Genomic DNA, 15,906 nt, shown 5'->3' with positions numbered 1-15,906 from the left:
AATTCTGTTGATGTTTTGCCGCTAGTATATTGAATCGTTCCCGGTCAATGTATGGAGGCTTGCAATGCAATGTTGGCACATTAGTAGAACTAGGTCAGATGCTGACTAAGTAAATGTGCTATCATAACTTGTGGTGTCTATATATTTTTTGGGTTTGCAATTTATGAAGTTCCAGGGGTTACACATGACTTGTAATAGAACACCAAATACCCAGGTTCATATGCAACTTTATTTCGGCAAAAAGGCTGATTCATTTACTCCTCTCTTGGTGCATATGATTCTTTCTCTTGGTTTTTCATTTGTACGGAAGCAAAAGTCATAGATCTCATGCTTTTTACTATACTGTGGTTGCACATTGCCACTAACCTCCTCAGCTGTTTGGATCTAATTATATATTTATATGTTTGTTTTCTGCTACAACTTCTGTACTATGCAATGGTTTTACCTATGTAACTGTTCATGTTATTGCTCGCCTATTCTTAGTTTCGTGTAACCGATCCTAATTTTAACCTAGAGACATCGTTTTGTTTAACTAAGAAATGTACTATTATGCTGGCAGTTAATTTTTATCGCTACTTATTATGTAAAAGGTGTACATCGACACGAGTTTCACGAATCGTGACGCACATCTAAATCTTGTTAAGAGAGCATGTTGGCAAGATCAGTGTTTTCTTGAATCAGGACTTGTTATCTTTCAGCGCTATCTTCTTCGGTCCTCTCCGAAATATGGATGTAGCGCTGTCTTCGTCTTCGTCAGAAAGCCAGAGCCGAGAGGTCGACAAAACCTCTCATAAGCCCTAGTTCACCACCGTCCTCTACTGCTGCGCGCCGCCGTGCCTCGGCGTCGCCGCCGGCGTCTCAATCCCCCCGCACCCCCACTCCCCACCGAAACACTCCCGTCCGCCTCTTGCGCGCGCTGCCGCCGCCACCAGCGTGCCGGTGCCGTGCCTCGGCGCCTCAATCCCCAACCCCCACCGAACTACTACCGCCCGCCTTTTGCGCGCGCCGCCGCCGTCGTCGTCCTCCCCCCACGGGGTACCGCGCGCGTTCCTGTTGTCTCCGCACCACCCCGTCCGCGGCATTGGCGGTGGCCATTGTGTTTCGAGGTATGGGCTAGGCTGGTCCCATCCAGCGATTCTCCCTGTCAAATCCACTTCCGGATGCGCGCCATCTCGATCCCCGCCCAGGAATCGCGTCTCCGATGCTCCTGCGGCGGCTGCAGCACCGCAAATGTGTCGCCGAATGCTGCAGACACGTCAGAGCTCCACCCGCGGAACCACCCTCTGGCTGCCACCTCTCCGCACTCTCTGCTTCAGCGCATCCGGATCACTCCTCCAGCGGCGACGAGAGGCCCAGCTACGCTCCCAGTGAAATCGTCCAGAAAACAGCTGCGCTCCCAGGGAATTTGTCCAGAACAGAAGCTGTGCTCCTAGTCCTAGGGAATTCGTCCAGAAAAGAAGCTCTGCTCTGAGCTCTGCCACTCTGCCAGAGTCGTCCAGAATCTTGAGTGCCTCAGGAGGAGACCCGATGCTGCCCTGACCTACTTCAAGGACACCGAGAGCGTCGGCTTCAGCCGCGATCTGTCTACCTACGCGGAGATCATCAACATCCTGTCCAGTTCGGGCCACTCGAGGATGCTGCTCTCCCTGCTCCGCGAGATCGTCTCGCCAACGGCCGGCAGTGGCGGTCCTGAAATCCTGCGGCTCATGGATCATCTTAATAAAAGAACACGCGCCGCTTCAGATTCGCTCGTGTTTGCGACCAATTGCTTATTCACGGCATACATCACTTGCTATGATGCGCATGATACTATACGGTTGTTTGGTGAGCTTTGCAGGCTTGGAGTTGTCCCGTCAGTTTGGGCTTGCAACGCGCTTCTCAAATTTGCGGCTGATCGTGCTGGCTCGGAGATTGTTTTATCAGCTTATGGTCAGATAATGCTCCTTCGGTTGACCTTGGGTGCTCCTGCGTTGGGCATCATCACTAGGTCTATTTTCCGAGAAAAGAAGGCAGACATAGCATTTGAAGTGTGGGTTGAGATAATTGAATGGGGAGCGAAACCAGATGTAAGTGGATACTCGTCTTTTTTTTAACTGGTATGTGTGATTGCGGAAAGATTGATTTAGCTTATGCTATTCTGCAAGAGATCATCAGGGAGGGGATTCAAGTTGACGCCACGGCTTATAACAAGGTAATGGGTGGGCTATGCAAGGGAATGAGACTTGGAGGAGGCTGAAAAGCTCTTGGAGAACAAGACCAGACTAGGATTCACCCCGGATATATATGGTTATAGCTATCTCATCCAGAGTTACTCCAAAGAGTGCAACATACTTAAGGTGTTGGATCATTATCAAGCAATGGTATCCCATGGTCTCTTAACAAACGGCCTCATTGTGAGTTATCTTCTACAATGCTTTATGAAGGTAGGCATGACATCTCATGTTACGGAGTATTTCCAGAAATTTAGAGATTCAGGAGTCCATCTAGATGGGGTTCTGTATAACTTTGCTATGAATGCCTATTGCAAGCTTGGGAACATGGATGAGGCGGTTAAGCTACTGTCAGAAATGAAGACTCACGGTCTGGCTCCTGACAGAATCCACTATACATGCCTGATCAACGGTTATTGTTTGAAGGGAGATATACCATATGCACAGCAGGTGTTTGAAGAGATGCTGAAGGCCAATGTAAAGGCGTAAAGCCAGATGTGGTTACATATAACTACATCTGGGCATGGGCAGCCCGGCTCGGCCCGAAAATCCCGGGCCGGGCCGGGTCGGGCTTGCACTTCGGGCCGGGCTCGGGCCTGAAATCTGAGCCCGAATGTCGGGCCGGGCTCGGGCCTTCGTTTTCACGCATTTTAGCCTGGTCGGGCCGGGCTTCTCGGGCCGGGCCGGGTTTTTTGGTCATTCGGGCCGGGTTCGGGCTTAAATTACAGGCCCGGCGATCGGGCCGGGCCGGGCTCGGGCTTGACTTTTTACCCGCGGGCTTTTTTAAGCCCGGCCCGAAGCCCGGCCCGGCCCGAGCTTTGCCCAGGTTATATGATATAAGATTCTGGCCAGTGGATTTTGCAGGAGTGGCCTTGTTACGGAGGTTTTTGACCTTCTAGACCATATGCAGGATCAAGGGTTAGAGCCTAATTCACTTATTTATGGTATAGCAATTGATGGATTTTGTAGAAGAGGCAACCTTAGTGAAGCGGAGGTGTTATTTAATATAGTAGAAGAGAGAGGAATTGATCACATTGAAACATTGTACAGTTCAATATGATTTGTGGCTATTTATATTCAGGCTGGACTGATCATGCTTACATGCTTTTTCTTAGGGTTGCTAAGCAAGAAAAACTTGTGGATCATTTCTCAGGTTCAAAGTTGATAAATGGCCTTTGTAGGGATGGAAATTCCCAGGGAGCTTCAACTGTATGCAGCATCATGTTAGAAAAGAATGTTGTTCCTGATCTAATTTCATATAGCAAGCTCATAGCAGCCTACTGTCAGACATGAGATATGCACAATGCTCGTTTATGGTTGCATGATATGATTCAGCGAGGGCTTTCTGCTGATGTTATTGTATACACTGTACTAATGAATGGTTACTGCAAGGTTGGTCAGATGAAAGAAGCTTACACAGTATTTGTTCAGATGACAAGTTTAGGTATTAAGCCCGACGTGGTTGCATATACAGTGCTACTGGATGGTCATCTAAAAGAGGATCTGCAGAAACGCTGGCAGGGCATTAGTAAGGAGAGGAGGAGCTATCTTCTTAGAGTAAAGCAGAACCGGTTGCTCAGCTCTATGAAAGAAATGGAAATTGAACCTGATGTACACTGTTACACTGTACTGATTGATGGGCAGTGCAAAGCAGATTATTTAGAGGAAGCCCTGGGACTATTTGATGAAATGCTACAGAAAGGACTTTCTCCTGATCTTTATGCATACACGGCTCTTACAAATGGATATTGCAGCCAGGGAGAAATAGCAAAGGCGGAAGATCTTTTTCAAGAAATGGTAGATAGGGGAATAAAACCAGCTGTACTGTCTTTTTCTGTCTTAAATCAGAAAATCTCCAGGCATAGGCGCAGGGGCGAAGCTAGACTGACATAGACCCTGATGCACCTAAGTGCAAGGTGATGCACAGGCTCATGTTTTAGCATCGTTACAAAGAAAACTATTTTCCACCCTGATGCCTGTGCATCATGGTCATTACATGTAGCTCCGCCCCTGAGAGGCGGGATCAGCCATATGTGTGATTTTCCTTCAGTTATGTCCACTGAAATCACGTCAACAGCAAGGTAATATTAAAATTTTGAAAGCCACTTATTTTGGCATCTTTCATCTCTCTTTGGGATATGAAGGAAAAAGAACACCATGTTCATTATTTTCTGTTTTCTTCTTGATTGTTCTGACCTACATCAATGGGAATATTCACTTGCAGCAGGAGCTGGCTATTGCTTCATATGAGGTTTTAAGTTTGGAGGAGCTACCGAAACGCGCTGTGATTCTTGGTGGCGGGTATGGTTCTAGATATACCCTGTACCATAATATTCTTTCTATATTCAAGTCATCACACTAATTCTATTAAAAACATACCGATATAAACACATTTCGTCATGTATTCATACTCTGTAGTGTACTGCATCAATTCTGGTATGATGATCTATGCGAGTTTTGCAAATGATTACTACAAACCTACTGCAATTGTAGATAAGTTATTTTTGGATATCTATGTAGATCTGCCTCTACATTTGCAGAAATCTGCAACTTCAAAGTTTTCATATGTTTATTTTGCCTAGATGTCATGCTAATTATTTGTACTGATAGCAAGATATTTGCATGAGTTTTATTCTGGTTAATGTATTATATTTAGAATCTCTCTAAGTTTTGCAAATAAACCTCTCGATGCATTGTTCTGCTTAAACATGTGCTGAGAGTAATGACTAACTTTGCCTTACTCATCTGCTTGATCTGAGCAGTATAATGATTTTTCTCAGGTTATTCTGCTCTGTAATTGTAGATAAGTTATTTTTTGTTTGATTAAGTTGAACTATCTGTAAAGATAGATTATGCATCATGTGTTTGGATTACTTAAAACTTACTATGGCAGATGGATTTTTTTTTTGTCTGCAGCAGATCCTAGGTATATCACGCAGTACCATGTATGTCGAGGAGCTGGCTATTACTTCAGATGAGGCTTTAAGTTTGGAGGAGCTACCGAAATGTGCTGTGATTCTTGGTGGCGGGTATGGTTCTAGATATATCCTGTACCATAATATCCTTTTCTATGTTCAAGTCGTCACACCAATTCTATTAAAAAACCTATCGATGAAAACACATTTCGTCAATTATTCATACTCTGTAGTGCACTGCATCGATTCTGGTATGATGATCTATGCGAGTTTTGCAAATGATAATACAAACCTACTGTGTTTGGTTAGTTTGAAATTTTGATATCTATGTAGATCTGCCTCTACATTTGTAGAAATCTGCAAACTTCAAAGTTTTCATATGTTTATGTTGCCTAGATGTCATGCTAATAATTTGTACTGATAGCAAGATATTTGCATGAGTTTCTATTCTGGTTAATGTATTACAATCTGCTTTTATTTACAATCTCTCTAGTTTTGCAAATAAACCTCTCGATGCATTGTTCTGCTCAAAGGGGTGCAGAGAGTAATGGCCAGCTTTGCTTTACTCTTTTGCTTGATCTGAGCAGTATAATGATTTTTCTCAGATTATTCTGCTCTGTACCTGTAGATAAGTTATCTTTTGTTTGGTTGCTAAGTTGAATTATGTGTAAGGATAGATTATGCATCATGTGTTTGGATTACTGAAGACTTACTAATATGGCAGAAGGAAATTTTTGTTTTTTTGTCTGCAGTAGTACCCTGTATGTCCAGGGTCTCCTGGCTTCCCTCCAAGCCCCACATATGCTCCTCCTGGTGTTTTCTCACATCAAGGACCAGTGTTGATTCATTGGATTGTTGACCCAGTGACCATGGCCAGACCACCTATTCCACCTACATTGCCAAGATTGCGGCAACAGTGAACAATGATTTTGTTCTTTATCTTCTTCAGGTATTGTTACTTTTGCTTCTTATATGAACTTACACCGGTATATGACCTGCATAAGAGAGGAAGAAATATTATTGAAAATCTTGTCATTTCTACATAGCCAGAGCGACCAAATAATGGCAATCGCTCCCATCCTAATAAGACGCTTAAACCTAACAGCCACACCATTGAGCCAATTACCAAATATATTGGCAACACTACGCGGTGGGTATAAGGTAGACCCTATTTGGACAGCTGACCATATAGACCTAGCAAACTTACACTGAAAGAACAATTGTTTAATAGTCTCGTCTTGGTGATAGAAGACACACTTTTTACTTCCATGCCAGTTGTGTTTGGCAAGGTTATCTTTAGTGAGGATAACCCCGCGATGAATATACCGTGCAAAAACTTTTGTTTTGAGCGGTATCTTCATCTTCCAAATTTTCGAATTATTATCGACCGGAATGTCAGGCTGAATCAAAGCATTGTACATGAAAGCCACCGAGAATGAACCATTTCCGGTGAGATTCCAACGAAACTCATGTCAGGAGGTTTGTCTAGGTCTGATGAGACTTCTTCTAAACGTCATATTCGGTGGGAAAGTTTCCAACACCTTAGCGATAGTATCACTTTTGTGTCGCACAATATTGTACAATGCCGGGTATTGTTCTCGGAGTGTGGCATTACCAACCCATTTTTCCTCCTAGAAACGAATTTCCGACCCATCCTTAATAGAGAAAGATCCATATGGAAAGAAATACTTCTTTGTATCCATAAGGCCTGCCCAAAAATGCGAATCTTCTGGTTTCCAAAGAACCTGAGATAAAGCCTTTGAGCCAATATACTTTCTCTTGAGGAGTGTTTGCCAAACTCCCTCCTCGGTAAGTAGCTTAGAGAGCCATTTACCAAGTAAGGCCCTGTTCTTGACCTGGAGATCTTAGATGCCAAGTCCTCCATGGTCTTTGGGGCGGCAAAGCACACTCCACTTAGCCAATCGATATTTACGCTTCTCACTATCCCCTTGCCAGAAGAATCTAGATCGGAAATAATCCAATCGTTTTAAGACTCCTCTAGGAAGTTGGAAGAAAGATATCAAATATAGTACCATGTTACTTAGTACCACGTTTATGAGAACTAATCTTCCTCCCAAGGATAGTCTTTCCTCGACCATTTTCCTTTCAGCATTGGTTAGTCACTTAGTCTCCGATAATGAATCAGGATACCCAAGTACCTAATCAGAAATTGGCCTTTCCCACAGCCTAAAAGCTAAGCATATTCTGCAACATTGTCTTGGGCCTCACCAAAACAAAACAACTCACTTTTATGGAAATTGATTTTTAGACCCGAAAGCTGCTCAAATACTGAAAGAATTAACTTTAGATTTCGAGCCTTATCGATGTCATGTTCCATAAAAAGGATTGTGTCGTTGGCATATTGAAGAATAGACAGCCCTCCATCAACAAGATGAGGAATGACCCCTTCAATCTGGCCCTCTGACTTTGCACGTTCAATCATGACATCGAGCATATCCGCCACTATATTAAATAGCACTGGCGATAATGGATCACCCTGTCTTAGCCCTTTCTTGGTTTGAAAGTATTTGCCCACATCATCAATGACTTTAATGGCAACACTCCCACCCGAGATGAAACTATTGATCAACGCACACCACTCATCAGAGAAACCTTTCATTCTGAGAGTTTGTTGCAAGAAAGACCACTTAACCTTATCATAGGCTTTTTCAAAATCAATCTTTAAAATCACTCCATTCAACTTCTTCCTATGCAATTCATGAACACTTTCATGGAGGACTACCACCCCATTGAGGATGTTTCATCCTTGCATAAAAGCAGTTTGCAAAGGCCTGATCACATGATCAGCCACCGTGTTCAGCCGGATCGTGGCCACCTTAGTGAATATTTTAAAGCTGACGTTAAGAAGGCAAATAGGACGGTATTGTTGTATCCTTTCTATTTCATTAACCTTCTGCAATAAGATAATTTCACCAAAGTTGAGCCTAAACAACTCCAACGGTCTAGCATGAAGATCCGCGAAAAGAGCTAGCAGGTCAAACTTGATGACATCCCAGAAATTTTGATAAAATTCAGCTGGAAAGCCATAAGGACTAGGGGCTTTATTATGCTCCATTTGGAAGATAACTTTTCTTACTTCCTCCTCAGTGTAAGGAGAAGTGAGAAAATTATTTTCCGCTTGAGAGACTTGAGGAATATCATCCGTTCTAGTCTCATCAAACGAGAAATTACCTTCCTCGGGAGCACCAAAAAGTCCCTTATAATAGCTCGTAATATGCGACTTCAGCTGTTCATGGCCCTCGATCGTACCCTCATCCTGAACAAGAGAACGAATAAGTTTCTTCCTATGTCTGCCATTGGCAACACAATGGAAGTACCTCGTATTCGAATCTCCCTCGAGAATAAATTGGGCCTTTGATCGTTAGTACCATTTCAGCTTCTCTTCACTCAGAAGTTCTGCAATATCCGCATTCGATCTGCTTTTTTGCTCAATCTCTTGTGCAGAAAGAGGTCGAACTTCTGCTTTAGCTTCGAGGTCACCTATAATAGATTAGAGCCGTTGTTTTTCTTTTTTAAGAATCCCAGTTGTGTGTCGTGCCCAACCACAGAGGTGTTTGCGTACAGCACGCATCTTGTTATTCCACCTCTGTATCGGTGACAAACCTACAACCGGTCTTTCCCATATCCTTTTAACCATGGTCTGGAAACCTTCCCGATTCAACCAACCGAGTTCGAACTTAAATCGGCGATTAGAGGGAGGTCTAGGTAAACCAGTTGATAATAATATGGGAGCATGATCCGAAAACCCAACAATACGTTCTAGCGCACGCACTGATACCATTGGGAATTTCAATTCCCACTCATGGATATCCATGAGTACGCGATCTAGTTTTTCATATGTTGGTTCCGGAAGATGGATACAAGCTAGTTAGTTAGGGCATATAAAATGAAGGCTTGTGTGGCATGAGATCACATGTTCTTTGGGTTGAGGGAGTAGGTAGTAATGTGTATGTGCCTCTTTTTTGCCACAGGTCTGTGGAGTGGTAAAAAGTTGGGAGCCGTTCACAAATTCCATAGATGGAACTCGCATTGGATTTGGCTTTTGCAAAATTGAATCTGCCGAAGGCAGTCTTCGTGCAATGCGGTTGCTCAACAAACTGAGTGTTGATGGTCAAGAATTGGTGGTATGTCCTTGCTGCACGTCTTTTATGCTTGCATCTTTTGTAGTAAACTAGGATATATGATATCCTGGAAAGGAGATAACCCTATTTAGAGATGTTAGTTTCAGAATTGGGTAGATATTATGGTTTGTTATTACATGACATATCTCATTTTGTGGATAATAGGATTACTTAATTTGAAAAGTATCGTGGTAACAATAGTAGACATGCAATAATTGAATTGGGGATGATAGGCCTACAGCCTTTGGCGACTTGAAGGATTTGGCAAGAGTGGTGGAAAAATGGCTTGGTGTGCCTCTCTATAGGCAGAAGGCCTGACAAGTATGCCCATGCGGCAGTGAGTGGAGAGAAGATTCTGTCATGTTGGCCTTGGGGTATTTTCGTTATTTTACGTGTCAAGAGAGCACCATTTTAGAGGCGGAAGAAGGGATGGCAGGTGGGCCAATGTGGCAGTGAGTGGAGAGGATTCTGTCATGTGGGTCCTAGGCTCCTAGTGACACTTCTGTTTTTTTACTCGGCTTCTTGGGCTTGTGCCTTTCTAGAGGCATAAGAAGGGATGATAGGGCTCATGCTGCAGTGAGTGGAGAGAAGGTTCTGCCATATGGACCTAGGGGTATTTGGGCTATTTTACGCCGCTATAATTGCTAACAGACGGAGAGCTTAAGGAATTGGCAACATTCAGGTCATTCACCTAAAATTGAGCACATAAGCTGAATTGGCTTTTGAAACTAGTGGTGTTGCACCAAAGTTTCCTTAAATATTTTGATGGGAATGATGAATGATTTCTTGCATTCCCCCCTAAAATTTGGGAGCCATATATGTATATTGTGCATGTTGATAGAACTGGTAATGATCTCCATTATCATATACTCCGCTCTTCCATGAAAGTTGTCTTAACTTTGTCTAAATTTGAATGTATCTAATTACTATTTAGTGTGACATGTTTCATGGGACAGAGGGAGTAGTTATTTTCGTATAAAAAGTGAATTGGCTTTTTCGAATTTTTGTTTGTTTGCGCGTTTCTTTTCATTCTTTGCCAGGCTTTCATGTGTAATATTTTCCCCCTCAGGTTAAAGCTTACTTTTTCTTTGTTACCAAGTTTGCACCAGCAATTTCTTTTTGTTCTTTGTCAAGTTTTCATTTGTAATATTTTTTTCAATCTAGTGAAAAGCTTATTTGTTTTATTTTTTCTTGTTTTCTTTTGTTGAAACTAGCTTAATGTCAATCAAGTACCAGAGATTTACTTTCAGAAATATAATGAGAGTACTCCAGAAGAGAAGCCAAAGAAGCATAAACTAAAACAAACGATGGAGTCTGAGGCCATGCCAGGTTTGTTGTCTTCTGAAGATCTTTTAATAAATCCATTTCGATTGGCTTCTCGTGTTTTCGAGTTTTTATGGTCACACTGCTGACGTTGTTATAGCACTTCTAAGTCAAAGTAACTTGTACTTGCCCTCTCGTTGCTGGATGTGGTGGACGGTTTCAAAGAAGTGGGTGCTGCCCAACTGTTGTTTTGGACCTCTGAGGTGTAGTTGACCTCTGAGGTGCTGCCCAATTTTGGGTCTTTATCTTTTGATGCTATATTGAATCTTTTATGGAGAGACCTGCAATGCAATGTTGACATTAGCAGAAAGCATGTTGGCAAGAAGAGTCCTTTCTTGAATTTATACCTGCCCTTCAGCGTAGTCTTCCATGCGTGACGGTGTGAGTTCCTTCGGGGTTCTCAGAAAGCTAAACTCTGCTTATGTCAGTCTGAGTCCTGAGTCCATGTTTGGTTGGACAACTCCATGATCGCGACGCCGTATCTGGAGTGTATCACGCCTAGTCGGCCGTGTTACGAAAGCACGGTTATTTCTGGGATGAATTTTATGTTGCGTTGCGTCGTGGGCATGCATGCTTTGGTTTCCCGACAGCCACAGCATGAACAACTCCCTTTCGGCTCGACACGATTAGCACTGATACAATACACATGCTGTCGCGTCCAGCGAAGATAAACACAGATAGTTCATTTTTACGCCATCTGTTCAAATTAGTTGTCGTAGCTTTGGTCATATTTAGTCCAGATACCTAGACGCGTTTCAAAAAAAAAGTTCGCTTATGCTGAAAATGAAAACTGCCCAAAACAGAGAAAATATATGATAAACACAAGCAGTTTGGAAGTTGGAACGAAGCAACGAAAACAAAACGGTCTGGTGGCGTCGCTTGGCAAGCAAGAAGCGGCAAGCCCATCATTCCGTTGGGTTCCTTGCCCTCCAATCTCCATGGAATCAAATCTAGCCAAGGAAACACGTCTCGGCGATCCTGCGAACCTTCCCGGCTACTCGGGCTCACGACACGGGACGAACATGTGCTTGCTTGCTTCTCGCGATCCTCCTCCTGCCTGCCCATCATCACCTGCCACTTGCCCAAGGCTAAACCACACATAACACATTGGTTCATTCATTCATGTGATTTTCACCAAGTCGCAATTACCGCTCCATCGTCGCAACGGCTCCCGATCCGGCGTCAGATCAGAGTAGGCACGCAGTTTCTGATAAGGTACGTATAAATATGTTTCTTTTCAAATCTCCATGTCCTTCTCCACGTTCTCCTCATAGTCTAGGCTGGTACAATGGTCAACCGATCAGCCAATGCTATTATTATTTTCCTCTGTTTCTGGTACGAACTGGTGATACAGAGGTCACGCTTGTTTCGTGGGAGTTTTGGAAGCACACCGGGTATAAACCGAACTATCTCACGATGTTCTGAACCCAGTTTACCGACTGCATTAATGGGCGAACAGTCTAACCCTTGGAACCACCTACAACATCAGGTGGCAAAGAGCCAACATCAAGGTGCCACACCTTACCGTCGATGTGGACTCTTGCGAAAGATCAACCTAAGTGTCAAACATACGAGCACGCTGCCTTCAGCCACCCTTCTCGTTCAAATTCGGAGGCCATATCGTGGTCCTTTGTGGAGGCAAAATTTGGATCATTTGTCGTCGAATGACTAGGTTTTTTTTTGTATCACTTAGTATTGGTGTGCAAAACTGATATCGGTGAAACCCGTTTTAAACCAGTTAGTGAGAGTAGCTCATTTCCTATCGTTAATCTAGTTTCCGCCAATCCAGTAACAAAAATGCACTAGGCTCAAACAAGCTAAACTGTGAGGCCGTTTCTGTTCACCCCTGCCACTTGATATTGCAACTGAACTGTATTTTGTTTTCTCCTTCTCTATCAATTAAGGTGTCAAGGCAGGATCCCACCGAAATTTTACTTATAGTCTATTTTATCTTTTCTAATTTAAAATTTTAATGTTAAAATATACACCAGAAAGGGCAGAATGCACTAGAAGTGAAACTTAGATGGGATCCCACTTAACAATCTACTATCAATGAATTAAGGAAAGACTTTCGCATTTCTTTCAAAATGAAGTGGGCGGTGCTCCTTTTTTTTGGGTGTGTCTATGTCTCAGTTGACTGAGATTTTTTTAAGTCTCAGTCAACTCAGAAAAGTGCAACTGCAGTTCAAAGAAAAGTGCAACTCAATCCAGTTTCACATTTCTGGCAAAAAAATGCAATTGGACTTTTTAACAGAAAAGTGCAAATCAAGTACTTTTTTGTAAGTAACTTATTATACTTTAAGAAAATCTCAGTTGACTGAGATATAGCAAAACCGCTTTTTTTTTCATTAACTTGAGTACGGCAATGAAGCCACGATTAATCTTTCCTTGCACTGTATCTTTGCCCATGTTGCCGTGTTCTTTTTTTTTCTGCTCATGCCTTAGCCGCTAATCATCGCCGTTCGTTGTCAGGTCAATTCACACACATTCATGTTCGTCTACTTCCAGGGACGCGCTCCCGGACGCCGGACGCTGACCGATGCAGACCAGCTCAAAGTTCTATCCACTGAAATGAAATAAGAAACCAAATTACAGGTCACACTAGCCATTATCCATTCACCAGTTCCGGCCTCCACCACTGCTGTGACTAGAAGAGCTGATGTTCCTCTCAGAAACCTCTCCTGTTTTTACTGTAATGGTGATCATCACATCTCTGTTTGTCAAGAAAGAGATCCGTGGGATTACAACGCCCCTTTCTTTGGCAGTGAGGAATTTGGGTCAGGGTTTTACTCTATTCCAGTTCCTGAGGAAGATAACTATCCTGTCGAGCAGCTCAACTATGCTCATATCACTGTTGAAAAAGGTGAAGTCAATTGCAGAAATATCGAGCATGAGTTCAATGTCTGGGCTGAGTCTATGAAGATCAATTGGCGTTTCTTTGCAAAAGAAGTCTCTGCTACTGAGTTTAGAACAAGATTTCCATCTGCCAAGACGATTGAAGAGCTGGCCCACTTTGGGAAGTTGTTCATGAGAACTGTACCTGGTGCAATCATCAGTTTGGAGAAATGGGCTGGTGACATTGAACCAATTTCCATCATGCAGGAGGCTTGGTTCAGGATTAAGGGCATCCCCATGAAATTCAGGAACAAGTCTACAGTGTATTATGCTGCCAGCCTTGTAGGCAAACCCCTTGCTCTTGACAAGAATTATCTCAGACACTTTGCCTATGTGAGGGTAAAAATTGGCAGTCAGGACCTGGCCTTGGTGCCCAACTCCAGAATTGGTGAAATAAAGAAAGGGTTCTATGAGTTCCAATACTCCAGGGAACTGTTTGACCCTTCTTCTAATACTGGCAACAAGATTGCTGTTCCTGCTGATGCTCAAGGTGGTGAAGGTGATCAGGGGACTCCCAAAAGGCAGAGAACAGGCATGCAAGATTCTGATGCAGGTTCTCAATCTGCTCCTCCCAAAGTTTCTGGAAATTACAAGGGTTCTCACAGGCAAAATGCTATGTATGAATCTCCTATTCCTAGGAAAGATACTGGTAAAAGGAAATTATTTGAGATGGAGCTTCCATGTGCCTCTGAGAAGAATTTGGTTCCCACATCTTGTGTCCCTGATAGCCCTCCTCCTCTTTCAGAAGTTCATAAGGAGGTGGTTGGGGCACTTGCATCCCTTCCTTCTCAATCTGCTGAAAGTTCTTCTTCACAGAGAGCTGCTGACTCTTACAGGCAATTTCTTACTTCATTGGCTAGATCTAATAGTGACAAAGCCTTCACGATTCAGAAGGAGTACAAGAATCTTCTTGATCCTATTGCTGAGAATGTCAATGAAGAGAGTGATCCTGTTGATGAAGCTGGTGGATTATGATAGCGATGACAACTCACAGGATTCCGATACTCCATATTTGACTCAGGGACAGGGGATCCTTGCTTTGGCTGCTCCATCCCTTATATCTGAGAGGACTGCAGTTGTAATTCCTGTTGATGGTCCACAGCCTGAGCATGATTCACAAGAAGAACCTCTCTCACGGAGTTGATAATCCCATCATTGATATTCCAGTGTGCCGGCAACCCTTCTTCGGTGGAAATCAACGGCATCCTCGCTCCCGGGATGAGTTCCGGAGTTGGAGCCGGAGGCACTCATACCTCAAGGATTGGATCTAGTGTCATGGAGAATACTCGAAGCCGACAATATCCCGGTACAAATTTAAATACTCACAACTCCTTTGCTTTATTAGATGATGAGGAGATCTTAGCTAGAGCTCTTGAAATGGGAGTTTGTCCTACTTCTTTTCTCTTGAAAATGTTAATTACCCGAAAGATTTAGAAATTGCTAGACATAATATGGATGTGGTACAAAAATCAGTTGTGAATTCCAATGATGTCGACTCAAATCCAATCTTGCTTCACGGGTCTCAGGTGAGGAACAAAGTGATAGTGACAGAGATATAGAAGAGGAGGCCTTCACTCTCGTTTTATCCGAAGGAAAAGGAGAAATAAAAAGTCTGCACTCGTAAGATTGGGAGAAGTGGAACACGATTGACATCGGGTGATGTCACTTTGGGAGCACAATCAACATCAAGTGTCTGCCTGTGTGAAAGCAAGAAATGATCACCCTTTGTGTGGCATTATTGCTGGAACCGAAAATAGGAAACAAAATCCAAAGTATCTATGATAGGTGCTTCCATGAAGCTGCAGAGGTGTTGGAAAAAGAGGATGAGTGCCTTCCTGGCAAATTTGATCAAAGAGCAACAGATTTGGATTTTATTGGTCTTCAGGAAACAATTAAAAAAGATTATTCTTCTCGCTTTTTTCGGAAGAATTGACCACGGTGGTGATTTTGATTGGAAGTGGATCGGTTCGATAGCGGAAGTGGAGGTATCCTGGGTGGTTTTAGGCTATCCAGGTTCACCATTTGTGATACTTCAGTTGGAAAATTTCATATCAAGGTTACCTTGCTTGACCTAAAAATAAATGTGAAATGGTGCTTCATTATCATCTATGGAGCTCGCTCGAGCCTCGATAAAGAGGAATTTCGGTGGAACTTGGTAACATTTGTAGCAATCAAACTCTACCAATTTTGGTTGGAGGTGATTTCAATATCATGAGATTCTCCAATGAGAAGAACAAACCCATGTCTCATAACAAATGGTCGGATATTTTCAATTCCATCATTAATACCTGTGCCTTGAGAGAGATTCATATGACTGGTGGTCAGTACACTTGGTCTAATAATCATTGTGATCCCACCCTGGAAAAATTAGACAGATTTTTGATGAGTAGCTCTTGGGAGGAACTTTTTCCTCTTGTAACA

General features: G+C 43.1%; 1 pseudogene; it reads left to right on the top strand.

Annotated features, from left to right (window-relative positions):
• The first annotated feature begins 1,160 nt into the window (after positions 1 to 1,160).
• Positions 1,161 to 14,460, top strand: LOC124656803 (annotated as a pseudogene).
• Positions 14,461 to 15,906: the final 1,446 nt, after the last annotated feature.

This window comes from Lolium rigidum, chromosome 5 (assembly GCF_022539505.1).
Source record: "Lolium rigidum isolate FL_2022 chromosome 5, APGP_CSIRO_Lrig_0.1, whole genome shotgun sequence".
Taxonomy (NCBI): Eukaryota; Viridiplantae; Streptophyta; class Magnoliopsida; order Poales; family Poaceae; genus Lolium; species Lolium rigidum.
The sequence above is the reverse complement of the archived record's forward strand: the minus strand, read 5'-3'. Positions and strand labels throughout refer to the sequence as shown.